The following is a 16,030-nucleotide window of genomic DNA, read 5'->3' on the forward strand; positions in this document are numbered from 1 at the left end:
CCATGCAGAGGGGACCAGGTACTACATGTTCAAGGGGTCGGATTAGCTGGCATATCCTCCCGAGGTCCTCAGGCCCACAACAGTCCAGCCTTGGGACCAAATTGAGTCTGTGTCCAGGGATGTGACACTAGCACGTTAACTGAGACTAAACGAATTTAGTGATCATTTTTCTTTTCTATAATTCAATTTTAAATTTATAATGGAGTTTAGTTGATTTACCATGTTGTGTTCGTTTTTGATATACACCAACATGATTCACTTATACAGAGATGACTATATATTCTTTCTGGAATTATTTTTCCATGGAGGTTACTAAAGAGTGTTGAGAAGAGTTCCAAGTGCTCTACAGCAGGTCCATGTTGATTACAAGTTTTCTCTCTGTAAGTATGTATATACTAACTCCAACCTCATGATTTATGCCTTCAACACACCTTTCCAGTTTGGTAACCATAAGTTTGTGTTCTAAGTCTGGGACTCTGTTTCTGTGTTGTAAGATCGTACCTTTGTATCAATTGTTAGATTCCACCGATAAGTAATATCATATGATATTTATCATTGTCTGATTTATGACACTTAGTATGAATGTATCTATGTCCTTCCAAGTGGCTGCAAATGGCCTTATTCCATTCATTTCATGGCTGAGTAATATTCCATTGTACATATCTACCATAGTTTCTTCATCCAGTCTTCCTTCCAAGGACGTTTAGGTAGCTTCCAAGTACAGGCTCTTGTAAACAGGGCTGCATAAATTTCGGAGTGCCTGGGTCCTGTCAATTTATGTTTTTTCCAAGATACAGGCCCAGGAGTGGAAGCGCCATATGCTCTGAAGCTCTGTTTTTGAGACTTTTAAGGAATCACCACCCACTTCTCCACAGTGGCTGTTAGCAATTTACATTCCCACCATCAGCTTGTCAGGGTCCCCTTTTCTCGACGCCCTGTCCTGCATTTCAGGTTTTACACTTTGTGAGCTTGGCCATTCTGACTGGTGGAAGTGATACCTCTTTGTAGTATTAATTTACATTGCCCGCCTGTTTTGTTGGCCAAAAATGGAGTAAGGGTTTTTCCTGAATATATTAAGGAATAACGCATACAGCCTTTTTGGCAAACTGCATCATTGGCGATGTTCAGCAGCTTTTCATGTGCTTTAATGGCGAGTGCAAACTACCTCTTGAAATCCCTTTCCTGCAATTCTGCCTTGCTTACAAGGCCTTTAGGAATACTTGGCTCAAGAAATGACTCCATTAGAGGTGTCAATTACAACCCTGCATGTTTGTGAATTGCAGTGCCCCTGAGCACCAGTTTTCAACTTGTTTAGGGAAGCAGCCACAAAGGGGCAGGATTTCTACAGACCTATTCCGGTTACTGGGGCACCTGAAGGATAGGGAAATTCTTCCAGATTAGGAAACTAGAGTGGCATATGCCTGTCCAAACATCTAGGGCTTGTGTCTCATTCCATCCCCCCATTCCCCTTCTTCACATGGAAAATTCCAAGCTGTGCAAAACCGGCTCTTGAGTGTGCTGCCTTCCCAAAGTGGGGAGACTCTAAGGAAAGGAGCTGGGGCACCCGAATACCAGAAGAAGTGGAGATGAGGTGACTTTCCCAAATTCTTCCCGAACAGATGGTGTACCATCCTCTGGATGTCCCATTCATGTTTTAGCTGTAGGAAGGGTCCCCTGCACCTGGAGATATGGGACCCATGGAATGGGGGCCAGGCAGTATTACTCTAAAAGTGCTGCATTTGCTGTCCCATCCTCACCAAGCCTCTCAGAACCACGAGTGTAGAGCCTTACGTCCCATCCAGCTGTGTGTCTAGATGTGTTCAGTCCAGGTTGCATCACAGCCCTTGAACAAATTTTGTAAGAATTTCTCTCTCTCTCACTGTCTTTTTTTTTGTTCTTGTTATTTAATTTTATAATGGGGTATGGCTGATTTTCAATACTGTCTCTCTTCCTGCTCTACATCTATCCACTTGATTCACTTAAAGAGAGACATCAATAAATTCTTTTACAGATTCTTACCCGTCTTATATGTCCTTTTCCGGTGACAACAGTGTGCTGAGTCCAGCTCTTTGAGCTATACAGTAGGTCCTGTCGATTACCTATTTTGTTTATGGAACTGTATCTATGCTAATTCCAACCTCCTCGTTTATGCATCACCCCACCCCACCATTCTCCTTTAGCAGCCATAAGTGTGTTTTCTAAATGTGTGACTCTGTTTCTGTTTTGTAATTGAGTTCATGTGTAGCCATTTTTAGATACCATCTATAAGTGATACCTTATGATAAGTCTCTTTTTATGTCTGACTTATGTCACATAGAATGATCGTACCTCAGACTCCACGAGTTGCTGCAACTGGCCTTATTTCGCTGATTTAATTGCTCAGTAATATCCCATTGTACATAAGTACCACATCTTCTTTATCCATTTTTTACTTCCAAGAACATGTAAGTTGTACCCAAGTCATTTCTAAACAGAGTAACACTAAACGTAGCGGTGCCTGTGTCCTGTCGATGTTTGGTTTTCCCAAGATATACGCCCAAGAGTGGAAGTGCCCTAGGCTCTGTAGCTCTGCATTTTAGATGTTTTGGAAACACCATACACTTCTCCAGAGTGGCCTTGGCTATTTACATCCCTCCCATCAGCGTAACAAGGCTCCCTTTTCTCCATGGCCTGTGCTGCATTTCTGGTTTTACACTTTTCCAGGATGGCCCTTTTGACGAATGTGAAGTGAGACTTCTTTGTAGTGCTGATTTGCATTTGGCGCTTGTTTGCATGGCCAAAAAGAGCGTATGCGTTTTTCCTGAATATATTTATTTTTATGATGGGGTTTAGCTGATTTCCACTGTGTTTATGCCGCATTACACCCACTTGATTCACGTACAGAGAGATATCAATAAATACTTTTTAAGATTTTTAATAGTCATATATATTCCTCGGTGGTGAATAGGGTGTGTTGAGTCCAGTTCATAGAGCAATGAGTAGGTGTTCACTATTACATATTTGGTTTATGGAACGATATCTGTGCTAATTTCAAACTCTACTTTTATGCATCACCCCACCTCACCTTTCCCCTTAAGCAGGCATAAGTGTGTTTTCTAAATGTGAGCCTCTGTTCTGTTTTGTAATTCAGCTCATGTGTAGCCATGTTTACATTCCCTCTATAAGTGATATCTCATGGTAAGTTTCTTTTTCTCTGTGACTTATTTCACTTAGAATCATCGTACCTAAATCCACTCATTATGCTGCTACTAGCCTTATGACTTCATGGCTGAGGGGTATTCCATTGTACATAAGTACCACAACCTCTTTATCCATTTTTCTCTTTCCTGGGATATATAAGGTGTACCGAAGTCGAGGTTCTTATAAACAAAGCAGCCCTAAACTTTGGGGTGCCTAAGTCCTGTCGATTTTTGATTTTCTAAAGATATACACCCATGAGTGGAAGTGCCCTATGCTCTGTAGCTCTGTTTTTTTAGTTGTTTTAGGAAACACCATACACTACGCCAGAGTGGCCCTTGGCAATTTACATCCCACCCATCAGTGTAACAAGGCTCCCTTTTCTCCATGACCTGTCCTGCATTTCTGGTTTTTACATTTTTTCAGGATGGCCTTTTGAACCATGCAAAGTGAGACTTAGTTTTTGTGCTGATGTGCAGTGCCCGCTTGTTTGGTTGGCCAAAAAGGGGGCATATGCTTTTTTTCCTGAATATATTCAGGAAAAAACGCATACGCCCTTTTAGGCCAACTGCATCATTGTTGACGTTCTGCCGCTTTTCATGTGATTTAAAGGACAGTCCAATCTACCTCTTGAAAACTGTCTCCTGCAATTCTGCTTTGCTTTCAAATCCTCTTCGTTGCCTTACTTCAATATATTTTTGGATGATAGTTATCATTTATAACCCTGCAGGTTTGTGAATTGCAGTGCCCCTGAGCTCCATTTTTCAAATCGCCTTTTTGGGAGCTGGCCGCAAAACCGCAGGATTGCTTCAGGCCCTATGCTGGTTCCGGAGGGAAGGCTGAACCTTTGTTTAATTCTTCTTCCTGATGGGAAATTAGACTGACATGTGCCGGTCGAAACACCTACAGCTAGTCTGCCATTGGTTCCCCCTCTTCCCGTTCATCCAGCGCACTAATTGCAGACTGTGCGGAACAGGAGGTTAAAGGCGCTGACTCTCCGAGTGGGGAGATTATTAGTAAAGCAGTTGGAATGGCAAACCCGAGCACCAGGAGATGAAAAATGAGGTGCGTTGTAGAAACCATTCCCGATCGCGCGGTGTACCATCCTCTGGGTTTCCATGCATGTTGTAGCTGTAGGAATTTCCCCTTGAACCTGGAGAGTGGGGACCCGTGGAATGGGTAGCACACAGTATTTCTTTAAAGAGTCTGTATTTGCTCACCCAACCATACCAATCCTCTCAGCCCCAAGAGTGTCCAGCCTTATGTCTCATCCAGCTGTGTGTGTAGATGTGGTCAATTCAGGGTGCATCACAGCCCCTGAACGAATTTTGTAAGACTTTCTCTCTTTCACTATCTTTCTGTTTTGTGTTTGAAATTTATTCTTACAATGCGGTTTAGCTGATTTCACTGCTGTGTTTATGCAGCTTTACACAGCCATGATTCACTTACAGACAGATATCAATATATAGGTTTTAAGATTCTTACTAGTCAGATATCTTCTTCTGCGGTGAATAGGGCGTGTTGAGTCCAGTTCACTGAGCAAGGAGTAGGTCTTGTCTATTAAATATTTGTTTTATGGAACGGTATCTGTGCTGATTTCAAACTCTTGTGTTATGCATCACCGCACCTCACCTTTCCACTTAAACAGGCATAAGTGTGCTTTCTAAATGTGAGACTCTGTTCTGTTTTGTAATTCAGTTCATATGTAGAGATGTTTACATTCCCTCCATAAGTGATATCTTATGATAAGTTTCTTTTTCTGTGTGACTTCTTTCACTTAGAATCATCGTAACTAAATCCACTCATTATGCTGCTCCTGGTCTTATGACATTGATTTCATGGCCGACTGATATTCCATTGTACATAAGTACCACAACGTCTTTATCCATTTTTCTCTTTTCTGGGATATTAAGGTGTACCGAAGTCGAGGTTTTTGAAAACAGAGCAGCCCTAAACTTTGGGGTGGCTGTGTCTTGTTGCTTTTAAGTTTTCCCAAGATATATGCACATGAGTGGAAGTGCCCTATGCTCTGTTTCTCTGTTTTTTAGATGTTTCAGGAAACACCATACACTCCTCTAGAGTGGCTGTTGGCAATTAACATCCCGCCCATCAGAGTAACAAGGATGCCTGTTCTCTATGGCTTGTCCTGCCTCTGGTTTTTACACTGTTTTCGGATGGCCCTTTGGACCGGTGGGAACTGAGACTTTGCTGTAGTGCGGATTTGCATTGCCCGCTTGCTTGGTTGGCCAAAAAGTTCGTATGCGTTTTTTCCTGAATATATTCAGGAAAAACCACATACGCCCTTTTTGGCCAGCTGCATCACTGTCGAAGTTCTGCCGCTTTTCATGTTCTTTAAAGGAGACTCCAATCTACCTCTTGAAAGCTGTTTCCTGCAAATCTGCCTTGGTTTCAGATTCCCTTCTTTACCTTACCTCAATATATATTTCGACGAAAGTTGTCCTTTTCAACTCTGCAGGTTTGTGAATTGCAGTGACCCTGAGCTCCATTTTTCAACTCGCTCTTTTGTGAGCTGGCCGCAAAACCGCAGGATTGCTTCAGGCCCTATTCTGGTTCTGGGGCGGCGCGCTGAGCCTTTGGTTAATTCTTCCTCCTGATGGGAAACTAGAGTGACATGTGCCCGTCCAAACACCTACAGCTATTCTCTCATTGGTTCCCCCTCATCCCGTTCATCCTCCGCACTAATTGCAGACTGTGCAAAACAGGAGGTTAAAGGCTCTGACTCTCCAAATGGGGAGATTGTTAGTAAAGTGGCTGGAGTGGCGAACCCGTGCAGCAGGAGATGAAAAATGAGGTGCATTGTAGAAACCATTCCCGATCACATGGTGTACCATCCTCTGGGTTTCCCACGCATGTGTTAGCTGTAGGAAGATTCCCTTAAACCTGGAAAGTTGGGACCCATGGAATGGGTAGCACTCAGTATTGCTTTAAAGGGTCTGCATTTGCTCACCCAACCATACCAATCCTCTCAGCCCCGAGTGTCCAGCCTTATGTCTCATCCAGCTGTAGGTGTAGATAAGGTCAATTCAGGGTGCATCACAGCCCCTGAACTAATTTTGTAAGAATTTCTCTCTCTTTCGCTCTCTTTGTGTTTTTTTGATATTTAAAATTTATTTTTATAGTGGGGTTTAGCAGATTTTCACTACAGTGTTTATGCCACTCTACACACACTTGATTCCCTTACGGAGACATATCAATACATAGGTTTTAAGATTCTTACTAGTCAGATATACTCCTCTGCGGTGCATAGGAGGTGTTGAGTCCAGTTCATTGAGCAAAGTGTAGGTCTTGTCTATTACATATTTGGTTTATGGAATGGTATCTGTGCTAATTTCAAACTCTGGTTTTATGCATCACCCCACCTCACCTTTCCCCTGAAGCAGGCATAAGTGTGTTTTCTAAATGTGTGACTCTGTTCTGTTTTGTAATTCAGTTCATGTGTAGCCATGTTTACATTCCCTCTGTAAGTGATATCTTATGATAAGTTTCTTTTTCTGTGTTACTTCTTTCACTTAGGATCATCACCTAAATCCACTCATTATGCTGCTACTGGCCCGATGACACTGATTTCATGGCTGAGTGATATTCCATTGTACATAAGTACCGAAACTTCTTTATCCATTTTTCTCTTTTCTGGGCTATTTAAGGTGTACCGAAGTCGAGGATTTTGTAAACAGAGCAGCCCTAAACATTGGGGTGTCTGTGTCTTGTTCATTTTTAGTTTTTCCATGATATATGCGCATGAGTGGAAGTGTCCTATGCTTTGTAGCTCTGGTTTTTACATGTTTCAGGAAACACCAAACACTTCTCCAGAGTGGCTGTTGGCAATTTACATCCCGCCCATCAGGGTAACAAGGCTTCCTGTTCTCCATGGCCTGTCCTGCCTCTCTGGTTTTTACACTTTTTTCGCATGGCCCTTTGGACCGGTGGGAAGAGAGACTTCTTTGTTGTGCAGATTTGCATTGCCCGCTTGCCGGGTTGGCCAAAAAGGGCGTATGCGTTTTTTCCTGAATATATTCAGGAAAAAAACGCATACGCCCTTTTTGGCCAACTGCATCATTGTCGAAGTTCTGCCGCTTTTCATGTGCTTTAAAGGAGACTCCAATCTATGTCTTCAAACCTGTTTCGTGGAATTCTGCCTTGGTTTCAAATTCCCTTCTTTGCCTTACCTGAATATATTTTTCGACAATAGTTGTCCTTTATAACTCTGCAGGTTTGTGAATTGCAGTGACCCTGAGCTCCATTTTTCAACTCGCTTTTTTGTGAGCTGGCCGCAAAGCCGCAGGATTGCTTCAGGCCTTATTCTGGTTCCCGGGCAGCAGGCTGAGGCTTTGGTAAATTCTTCTTCCTTATGGGATATTAGAGTGACGTGTGCCCGTCCAAACACCTACAGCTATTCTCTCATTGGTTCCCCCTCATCCGGTTCATCTTCCGCACTAATTGCAGAGTGTGCGAAACAGGAGGTAAAGGTGCTGACTCTCCAAAGGGGAGATTGTTAGTAAAGTGGTTGGAATGGCTAACCCGAGTACCAGGACAGGAAAATTGAGGTGTGTTTTAGAAACATTTCCCCATCACACGGTGCACCATCTCTGGTTTTCCCATGCATGTTTTAGCTGTAGGAAGATTCCCTTAAACCTGGAGAGTTGGGACCCATGGAATGGGTAACACGCAGTATTACTTTAAATGGTCTGCATTTGCTCACCCAACCTCACCAATCCTCTCAGCCCCTACTGTCCAGCCTTATGTATCATCCAGCTGTGGTTGTAGATATGGTCAATCCTGGGTGCATCACAGCCCCTGAACGAATTTTGTAAGAATTTCTCTCTCTTTCGCTGTCTTTGTGTTTTGTTTTTGAAATTTATTTTTATAATGGAGTTTAGCTGATTTTCACTGCTGTGTTTATGCTGCTCTACACACACTTGTTTCCCTTATGGAGCCATATCAATACATAGGTTTTAAGATTCTTACTAGTCAGATATATTCCTCTGCGGTGAATAGGGGGTGTTGAGTCCAGTTCATTGAGCAAGGAGCAGGTCTTTTCTATTACATATTTGGTTTATGGAACGCTATCTGTGGTAATTTCAAACTCTGGTTTTATGCATCACCCCATCTCACCTTTCCCGTTAAGCAGGCATAAGTGCGTTTACTAAATGTGAGCCTCTGTTCTGTTTTGTAATTCAGCTCATGTGTAGCCATATTTACTTTCCCTCTATAAGTGATATGATAAGTTTTTTTTTCTGTGTGAGTTATTTCACTTAGAATCATCGTGCCTAAATCCACTCATTATGCTGCTGCTGGCCCTATGACATTGATTTCATGGCTGAGTGATATTCCATTGTACATAAGTACCACAACTTCTTTATCCATTTTTTTCTTTCCTGGGATATTTAAGGTGTACCGAAGTTGAGGTTCTTGTACGCAGAGCAGCCCTAAACTTTGGGGTGGCTGTGTCTTGTTGATTTTTAGTTTTCCCAAGATATACGCCCATGAGTCGAAGTGCCCTTTGATCTGTAGCTCTGTTTTTCAGATGTTTTAGGAAACACCATACACTTCTCCAGAGTGGCTGTTGACAATTTACATCCCGTCCATCAGTGTAACGAGGCTCCCTGTTTGCCATGGCCTGTCCTGCCTTTCTGGGTTTAACACTTTTTTCTGATGGCCCTTTGGACCGGTGGGAAGTGAGACTTCTTTGTAGTGAAGATTTGCAATGCCTACTTGCTTGGTTGGCCAAAACGTGTGAATGCGTTTTTCCCTGAATATATTCAGGGAAAAACGCATACGCCCTTTTTGGCGAACTGCATCATTGTCGAAATTCTTACGCTTTTCATGTGCTTTAAAGGTGACTCCAATCTCCCTCTTGAAATCTGTTCCCTGAAATTCTGCCTTGGTTTCAAATACTCTTCGTTGCCTTACCTCAATATATTTTTGGACGATAGTTGTCCTTTAATAACTCTGCAGGTTTGTGAACTGCAGTGCCCCTGAGCTCCATTTTTCAACTCGCATTTTGTTAGGTGGCCGCAAAACAGCAGGATTGCTTCAGGCCCTATTCTGGTTCTGAAGTGGGAGGCTGAGCCTTTGGTTCATTCTTCTTCCTGATGGGAAATTACAGTGACATGTGCCCCTCCAAACACCTACAGCTAGTCTCTCATTGGTTCCCCCTCTTCCCGTTTATCCTCCGGACAAATTGCAAACTGTGGAAAACAGTAGGTTAAAGGCGCTGATTATTCAAGTGAAGAGATTGTTAGTAAAGCAGCTGGAATGGCGAGCCCGAGCACCAGGAGATTAAAAAATGAGGTGCGTTTTAGAAACCTTTCCAGATCACACGGTGTACCATCCTCTGGGTTTCCCATGCGTGTTTTAGCTGTAGGAAGATTCCCTTACACCTGGAGAGTTGGGACCCATGGAATGCGTAGCACGCAGAATTACTTTAAAGGGTCTGCCTTTGCTCACCCAACCCTACCAATCGTCTCAGCCACAAGAGTGTCCAGCCTTATGTCTCATCCAGCTGTGGTTGGATGAGATGTGGTCAGTCCGGTTTGCATCACAGCCCCTGAACGCATTTTGTAAGAATTTCTCTCTCTTTCACTGTCTTTGTGTCTGTGGTTGAAATTTATTTTTATAATGGGGTTTAGCTGAGTTTCACTGCTGTGTTTATGCCGCTCTACACACACTTGATTCCCCTACGGCGACATATCAATACATAGGTTTTAAGATTCTTACTAGTCAGATATATTCTTCTTTGGTGAAGGGGGGGTGTTGAATCTAGTTCATTGAGCAAGGAGTAGGTCTTGTCTATTACATATTTGATGCATATAACGGTATCTGTGCTAATTTCAAACTCTTGTGTTAAGCATCACCCCACCTCACCTTTGCACTTAAGCAGGCATAAGTGTGTTTTCTAAATGTGACTCTGCTTTGTTTTGTAATTTAGTTCATGTGTAGCGATGTTTACATTCCTTCTAAAAGTGATATCTTATGATAAGTTTCTTTTTCTGTGTGACTTATTTCACTTAGAATCATCGGACGTAAATCCACTCATTATGCTGCTGCTGGCCTTATGACATTGATTTCATGGCTGAGTGATATTCCATTGTACATAAGTACCACAACTTCTTTATCCATTGTTTTCTTTCCTGGAATATTTAAGGTCAGCCGAAATCGAGGTTCTTGTAAACACAGCAGCCCTAAACTTTGGGTTGCCTTTGTCTTGTTGATTTTTAGTCTTCCCAAGATATTCGCCCATGAGTGGAAGTGCCCTATGCTCTGTCGCTCTGTTTTTTAAATGTTTTTGGAAACACCATCCACTTTTCCAGAGTGGCTCTCGGTAATTTACACCACGCACATCCCCATAATAAGGCTCCCTGTTCTCTATGGCCTGTCCTGCATTTCTGGTTTTTACACTTTTTTCGGATGGCCCTTTTGACTGGTGGTAAGTGAGACTTCTTTATTGTGCGGATTTGCATTGCCCGCTTGCTTGGTTGGCCAAAAAGGGGCGTATGCGTTTTTTCCTGAATATATTCAGGAAAAAACGCATACGCCCTTATTGGCCAACTGCATCATTGTCGAAGTTCTGACGCTTTTCATGTGCTTTAATAGCTAGACCAATCTAACTCTTGAAATCGGTTTCCTGAAATTCTGCCTTGCATTCAGAGCCTCTTCGTTGTCTTACCTCAATATATTTTTGGTCGTTAGGTGTCATTTATAACTCTGCAGTTTTGTGAATTGCGCTGCCCATGAGCTGCATTTTTCAACTCGCTCTTTTTTTGAGCTGGCTGCAAAACTGCAGGATTGTTTCAGGCCCTATTCTGGTTTCGGGCCGGCAGGTTGAGCCTTTGGTTAATTCTTGTTCCCAATGGGAAATTTGACTGACATGTGCCTGTCGAAACACCCATAGCTGGTGTCTCATAGTTTCCCCCTCTTCCCGTTCATCCTCTGCACAAATTGCAAACTGTGCGAAACAGGAGGTTAAAGGTGCTGATTCTCCTAGTGGGGAGAATTTTAGTAAAGTGGGTGGAATGGTGAACCTGAACACCAGGAGATGAAAAATGAGGTGCATTTTAGACACCTTTCCCGTTCACACGGTGTACAGTCCTCTGGGTTTCCCATGCATGTTTTACCTGTAGGCAGTGCCCTTGAACCTGCAGATTTGGGACCCATGCAATGGGTACCAGGCAGTATTACTTTAAAGGGTCTGCATTTCCTCACCCAACCTCACTAATTCTCTTAGCGCGATCAGTTTCCAGCCTTATGTCTCATCCTGCTGTGCGTCTATATGTATTCAATCCATGTTGATTAACAGCCCCTGAGCAAAAGTTGTAAGAATTTTTCTGTCTCACTCTCTTTTTTAAAATTTATTATTATATTGGTTACAGCTGATTTTCAGTGGTCTGTTTCTTGCTGCTGTACATCCACTTGATTAACGTATAGAGAGACATCAATAAATTCTTCTTCAGACTCTTACCAGTCATATATATTCTTTTCCGGTGACTTGATTGTGCTGAGTACCATTCTTTGAGGTACCGTATAGGCCTTTTCGATTATCAATTTGGTATTTGGAACGGTATATTTGCTAATTTCAACCTCCTGGATAATGCCTCACCCCTCCCTACCCTTCTCCTTTAGCAGCCTTATGTGTGTTTTCTACATATTTGACTATGTTTATCTTTTAAAATTTATTTCATGTGTAGCCATTTTTGATTCCACATTTAAGTGATATCTTATGATATGTGTCTTTTTCTTTATGATGTATGTCACTTAGAATGATCGTACGTAACTCCTTTGGAGTTGTTGCAACTGGACTCATTTCATTAATTTCTAGGCTAATATTCCACTCTACATAAGTACCACATCTCTTTTATCCATTTTTTCCTTCCAGGGACATTTAGGTTATATCCAAGTCGAGGCTCTTTTAAACAGACAGGCGGTAAATGTTGGGGTGCCAGTGTCCTGTCGATTTTTGTTTTTCCCAAGATATACGCCCATGAGTGCAAGTGCCCTATGCTCTGTAGCTCATTTTTTAGATGATTTAGTAAACACAATACACTTCTCCAGAGTGGCCGTTGGCAATTTACATTTCCACTATCAGCCTCACAGGGCTCCCTTTGCTCCTCGCCCTGTCCTGCATTTCTAGTGTTTACACTTTATGAGGATGGCTCTTCTGACTGATGCGAAGTGATACCTTTTGTAGTGTTGATTTCCAGTGCCCACCTGCTTGGTTGGCTAAAAAGGGCGTATGCCCTTTTCTTGAATATATTCAGAAAAAACGCATACGCCCTTTTTGGCCAACTGCATCGCTGGTGATGTTCAGCCCCTTTTCTTGTGCTTTAATGGCGAGTCCTTTCTACCTCTTCAAATCCCTTTCCTGCCATTCTCCCTTGCTTACAAGTCCTTTTCGGTGACTTACCTCAAGACATTTTTCAACGATAGATATTTTCAGCTCTTAAGTTTCGTGAATTTCAGTGCCCCTGTGTTCCATTTTTCAACTTGTGTTTTTGGGAACTGGCCACAAAACAGCAGGATTTCCTCAAGCCCTATTCTGTTTCCGTGGGTAATCTTAGCCTTTGGTCAATACGTCTTCCTGATTGGAAATTAGCGTGACATGTGCCTGTCCGAACACCTAGGACTTGTCTCTCATTGTTTCTCATCCTTCCGCTTCATCCTCTGGACAGATTCCAAACTGTGTGCAACAGGATGTTGATGGTGCTGACATCGCCAAGTGGGGAGATTGTTAGGAAAGATGCTGGAGGGGTGAACCCTAGCACCAAGAGATGAGGAGATGAGATGCCTTTTCCAAACTCTTCCTGATCAAATGGTGTACCATCTCCTGGGTGTGACAGGCATGTTTTAGCAGTAGGAAGGGTCCCGTGCATGTAAGGAGAACACCAGCGATTTTTTCAAATCAGTGTCTCCCCGAACCCCAAACTGGGAAATTTTTAAGCTACGGCTACACGTATGTTCATTAAGGGCCTTGGGAAGTAGGCAGAGTCCGAACTTTAGATGATTGAAGTGTTCAGGGTCAGAAGCGCTCACCATCGGCCTCCCTTAGGTTACATTTTATCTGTCATTGATAGATGATGTCGATAAAAATACCTATTCTTTTTCAGATTATTTCCCCTTATAGGTTATTGCAAAATATTGACTGTAGTTCCCTGTGCTATACAGTGGTTCCTTGTTGATGATCTATTTTATACATAGCAGTGTGTATGTGTTAATCCCAAACTGTTAATTTATCCCTCCTCCCACCTTTCCCCTTTGGTAATAATAAACTATAAGATTTTATACTTCTCAGAAATGGGTGAGCTGAAAGAGAGGTAGCATTTTCAATGGCAAAGCATTCAAAACAAGATTGAAGCTTCAGCCAAGATTATTAGATGTACATCCTTGGAAAGAAATCACTTCATTTCTCTAATGTTGACCTGACAAATAAGACAAACCCCTTCACTGAACTTGCTTATAATAAAGTGATGGAAATATCAAATGGAAGTGTTAGAAACATCTTATTTTACCCGAGCCTTATACACTGCTCTATGTTAATTACAGTTTGGCTCACACATCTGTTCATTGAAGTTACAGTGTTCTCAATTTCTGTTACTGATCCTCCAGAGTTGGCCTCAACAAGGGTCCCCCTGCCCAGTGTCATTGGAGCCAACAGATCGAGACTGAGTTTGGTTCAGAAGCAAAGGAAACTTTATATTTTGATCAGAGAATGCAAGGTGAGAGCGTGCGCTCCCTCACGGGCTGTGGGTCGGGCTGCTGTGTAGGGATCCCAGCAGCGTCAGCGGGAGGGAGGGGGCGGAGCTCTTGAGGGCCGGGTTGGCTGCAGCTCAGGCTCTATGTCGAGGAGTCTGCACGGGGGCCCCGGGAGCTGAGGTGTTGACCCAGCCATTCTGCACTAGGAAATCGGGTCTGAAGTGCCGGGTGTGGGACCTCTGCATGCGGGACCCTAGGAGCACGTGAAATTAGACAAAGCACAAAGGAAAAAAAGGTTAGACTTTATTTTATTGCCCAGATTCTACTTTTATCTCCCAGGAATTTTTCATGGGCTTTGCCGGTGACAAACCCCTCCTCTGCCTTTTGTCCCGTTCCTCATTCTTGGGGCGCTGAGGGTGCAGACCCCTCTTCTGTAACTGCTTCGTGCTGAGTTGGGAGTCCTCATACCCGGGGGGGAGGGGCAGAACTTCTCCCCAGCAGCCTCCAGGTGAGGTTGATTGTCCCCAGGCCTCCTGCCTCACTGCTCGTCCGCCTGAGCACCAGCATTGGAAGTGTTATAGATTCCAATGACCTTGAAGGGTCCAGGAAAGAGATGTGCAGAGACGCTGGGGGGGCCATTTTTACCCCGCCCCACATTTGATAGGCCACCTTAGGCTGACGGTTTCTGCCAGCCTAGATGCTCTGACCAGTGGTCTGTGCTTTCTTCAATTAGGCCCCTGAATTAACGTGCAAATAGCACCAGGTGTCAGAGCCCTGCCTGCTCAACTCCCAGACAGTCCAGGGCCGGTGGTGATCCAGGACCATGACGGCCACTGAGTCAACGGCCTTTTGAAGTAGACAGGAGTCCAGCCGGTCTCATTGGCCGCCATCACCGCGGTGTCTGTAGGCTTTTCTATGGTGACAGCGTGATATACGGTTCCCCCGCCAAGCTTATTAGCACCCCTCTGGGTGCAGTAAGTCCTGCAAGCAGTAGCCTGCTCTTTTGGGGCACACTCTTGTTGTTTTCTGAGAGAAGGTCCAGGTCAAGTGATGGTCACACGAGTCGTCATGGGGGCCCGTTGCCCCTGGTTGTCTCTCTGGAGGTTGGAGCTGGAGGGCCTCCTCACTCGAGGTCAGTGTGCCCACGGAGCGACCCCTGCATCTTCAGGGCATGGTGGGTGGTTAGGATAAGCACATGGGGTCCTTTTCCCTTAGGAGGGAGCTGGCCTTGCGGGCTGCTGATTTCCAGGTTTTTAGATACCCCCAGTATCCTAGCTGGATGGGGCGGCGGGCCAAGCCCTTGGTGACCGTAGTTTATTCTACCTGTAGGGCATTCTTGCGTTGTTCCATTTCAGGTGGTCCCAGTTTTTACACTAATACTCCAAGGGCGATTCACCTTTGACTGGGAATGTAAAGGTCAAAGGGTATAGCTAAATTAGGGAGGTCCAGGGCAAGGGTCTGAATTGACTGCTCTTTCCATTCTTGAAAGACCACTTCTGGGTTCTATACAAAAGGATCATCATCTTTTCCTTTCAGTGTTTCCTATAGAGGCGCAGCTATTAGACTGTAGTTAGGGATCCAGATGCAGCAAACCCCGGCCTTCCCAGGAACCCCTGAGCTATCTTCTAGTTTAAGAAGTGGTAAGGCTGCAAATGGCTTCTTCCCTTTCCTGGGATGGGCTTATCTGACCTTCTGTGAGAATGAAGCCCAGGTAGGCCACCTTAGTCTGTGATATTTGCACCTTTTTCTTGGACACCTTCTATCCTTTATTGGCTAGGTAGTTCAGAGGCCTCCTTAGTAGGGCTGGAGATCAGAAAGTAATCTGCATATTGAAGGAGGGTTCCCTTTTCCAGAGGTAGAACTTTTAGGTGTTTAGCTAACGTTTCCCCAAAGATGGTGTGGGAATTTTTGAACCCTTGGGGCAGGATGGCCCAGCAGTATTGTTTTTGTTGTATGTTGAGTCCTGCCACTCACAAGCCAAAATTTCTTGTGACTCTGGGACTAATGGTATACAGAAGACGGCATCATTGAAGTCTAATACAGAATACCATGTCCTGGTGGATGGTAGAATGACCAGCAGTGTGTAGGAATTAGGAACTACTGGATGTATATCCTCAGTGGCTTCACTGACTGTCCTGACATCCAT

Source organism: Delphinus delphis, chromosome X, assembly GCF_949987515.2.
Source record: "Delphinus delphis chromosome X, mDelDel1.2, whole genome shotgun sequence".
Taxonomy (NCBI): domain Eukaryota; kingdom Metazoa; phylum Chordata; class Mammalia; order Artiodactyla; family Delphinidae; genus Delphinus; species Delphinus delphis.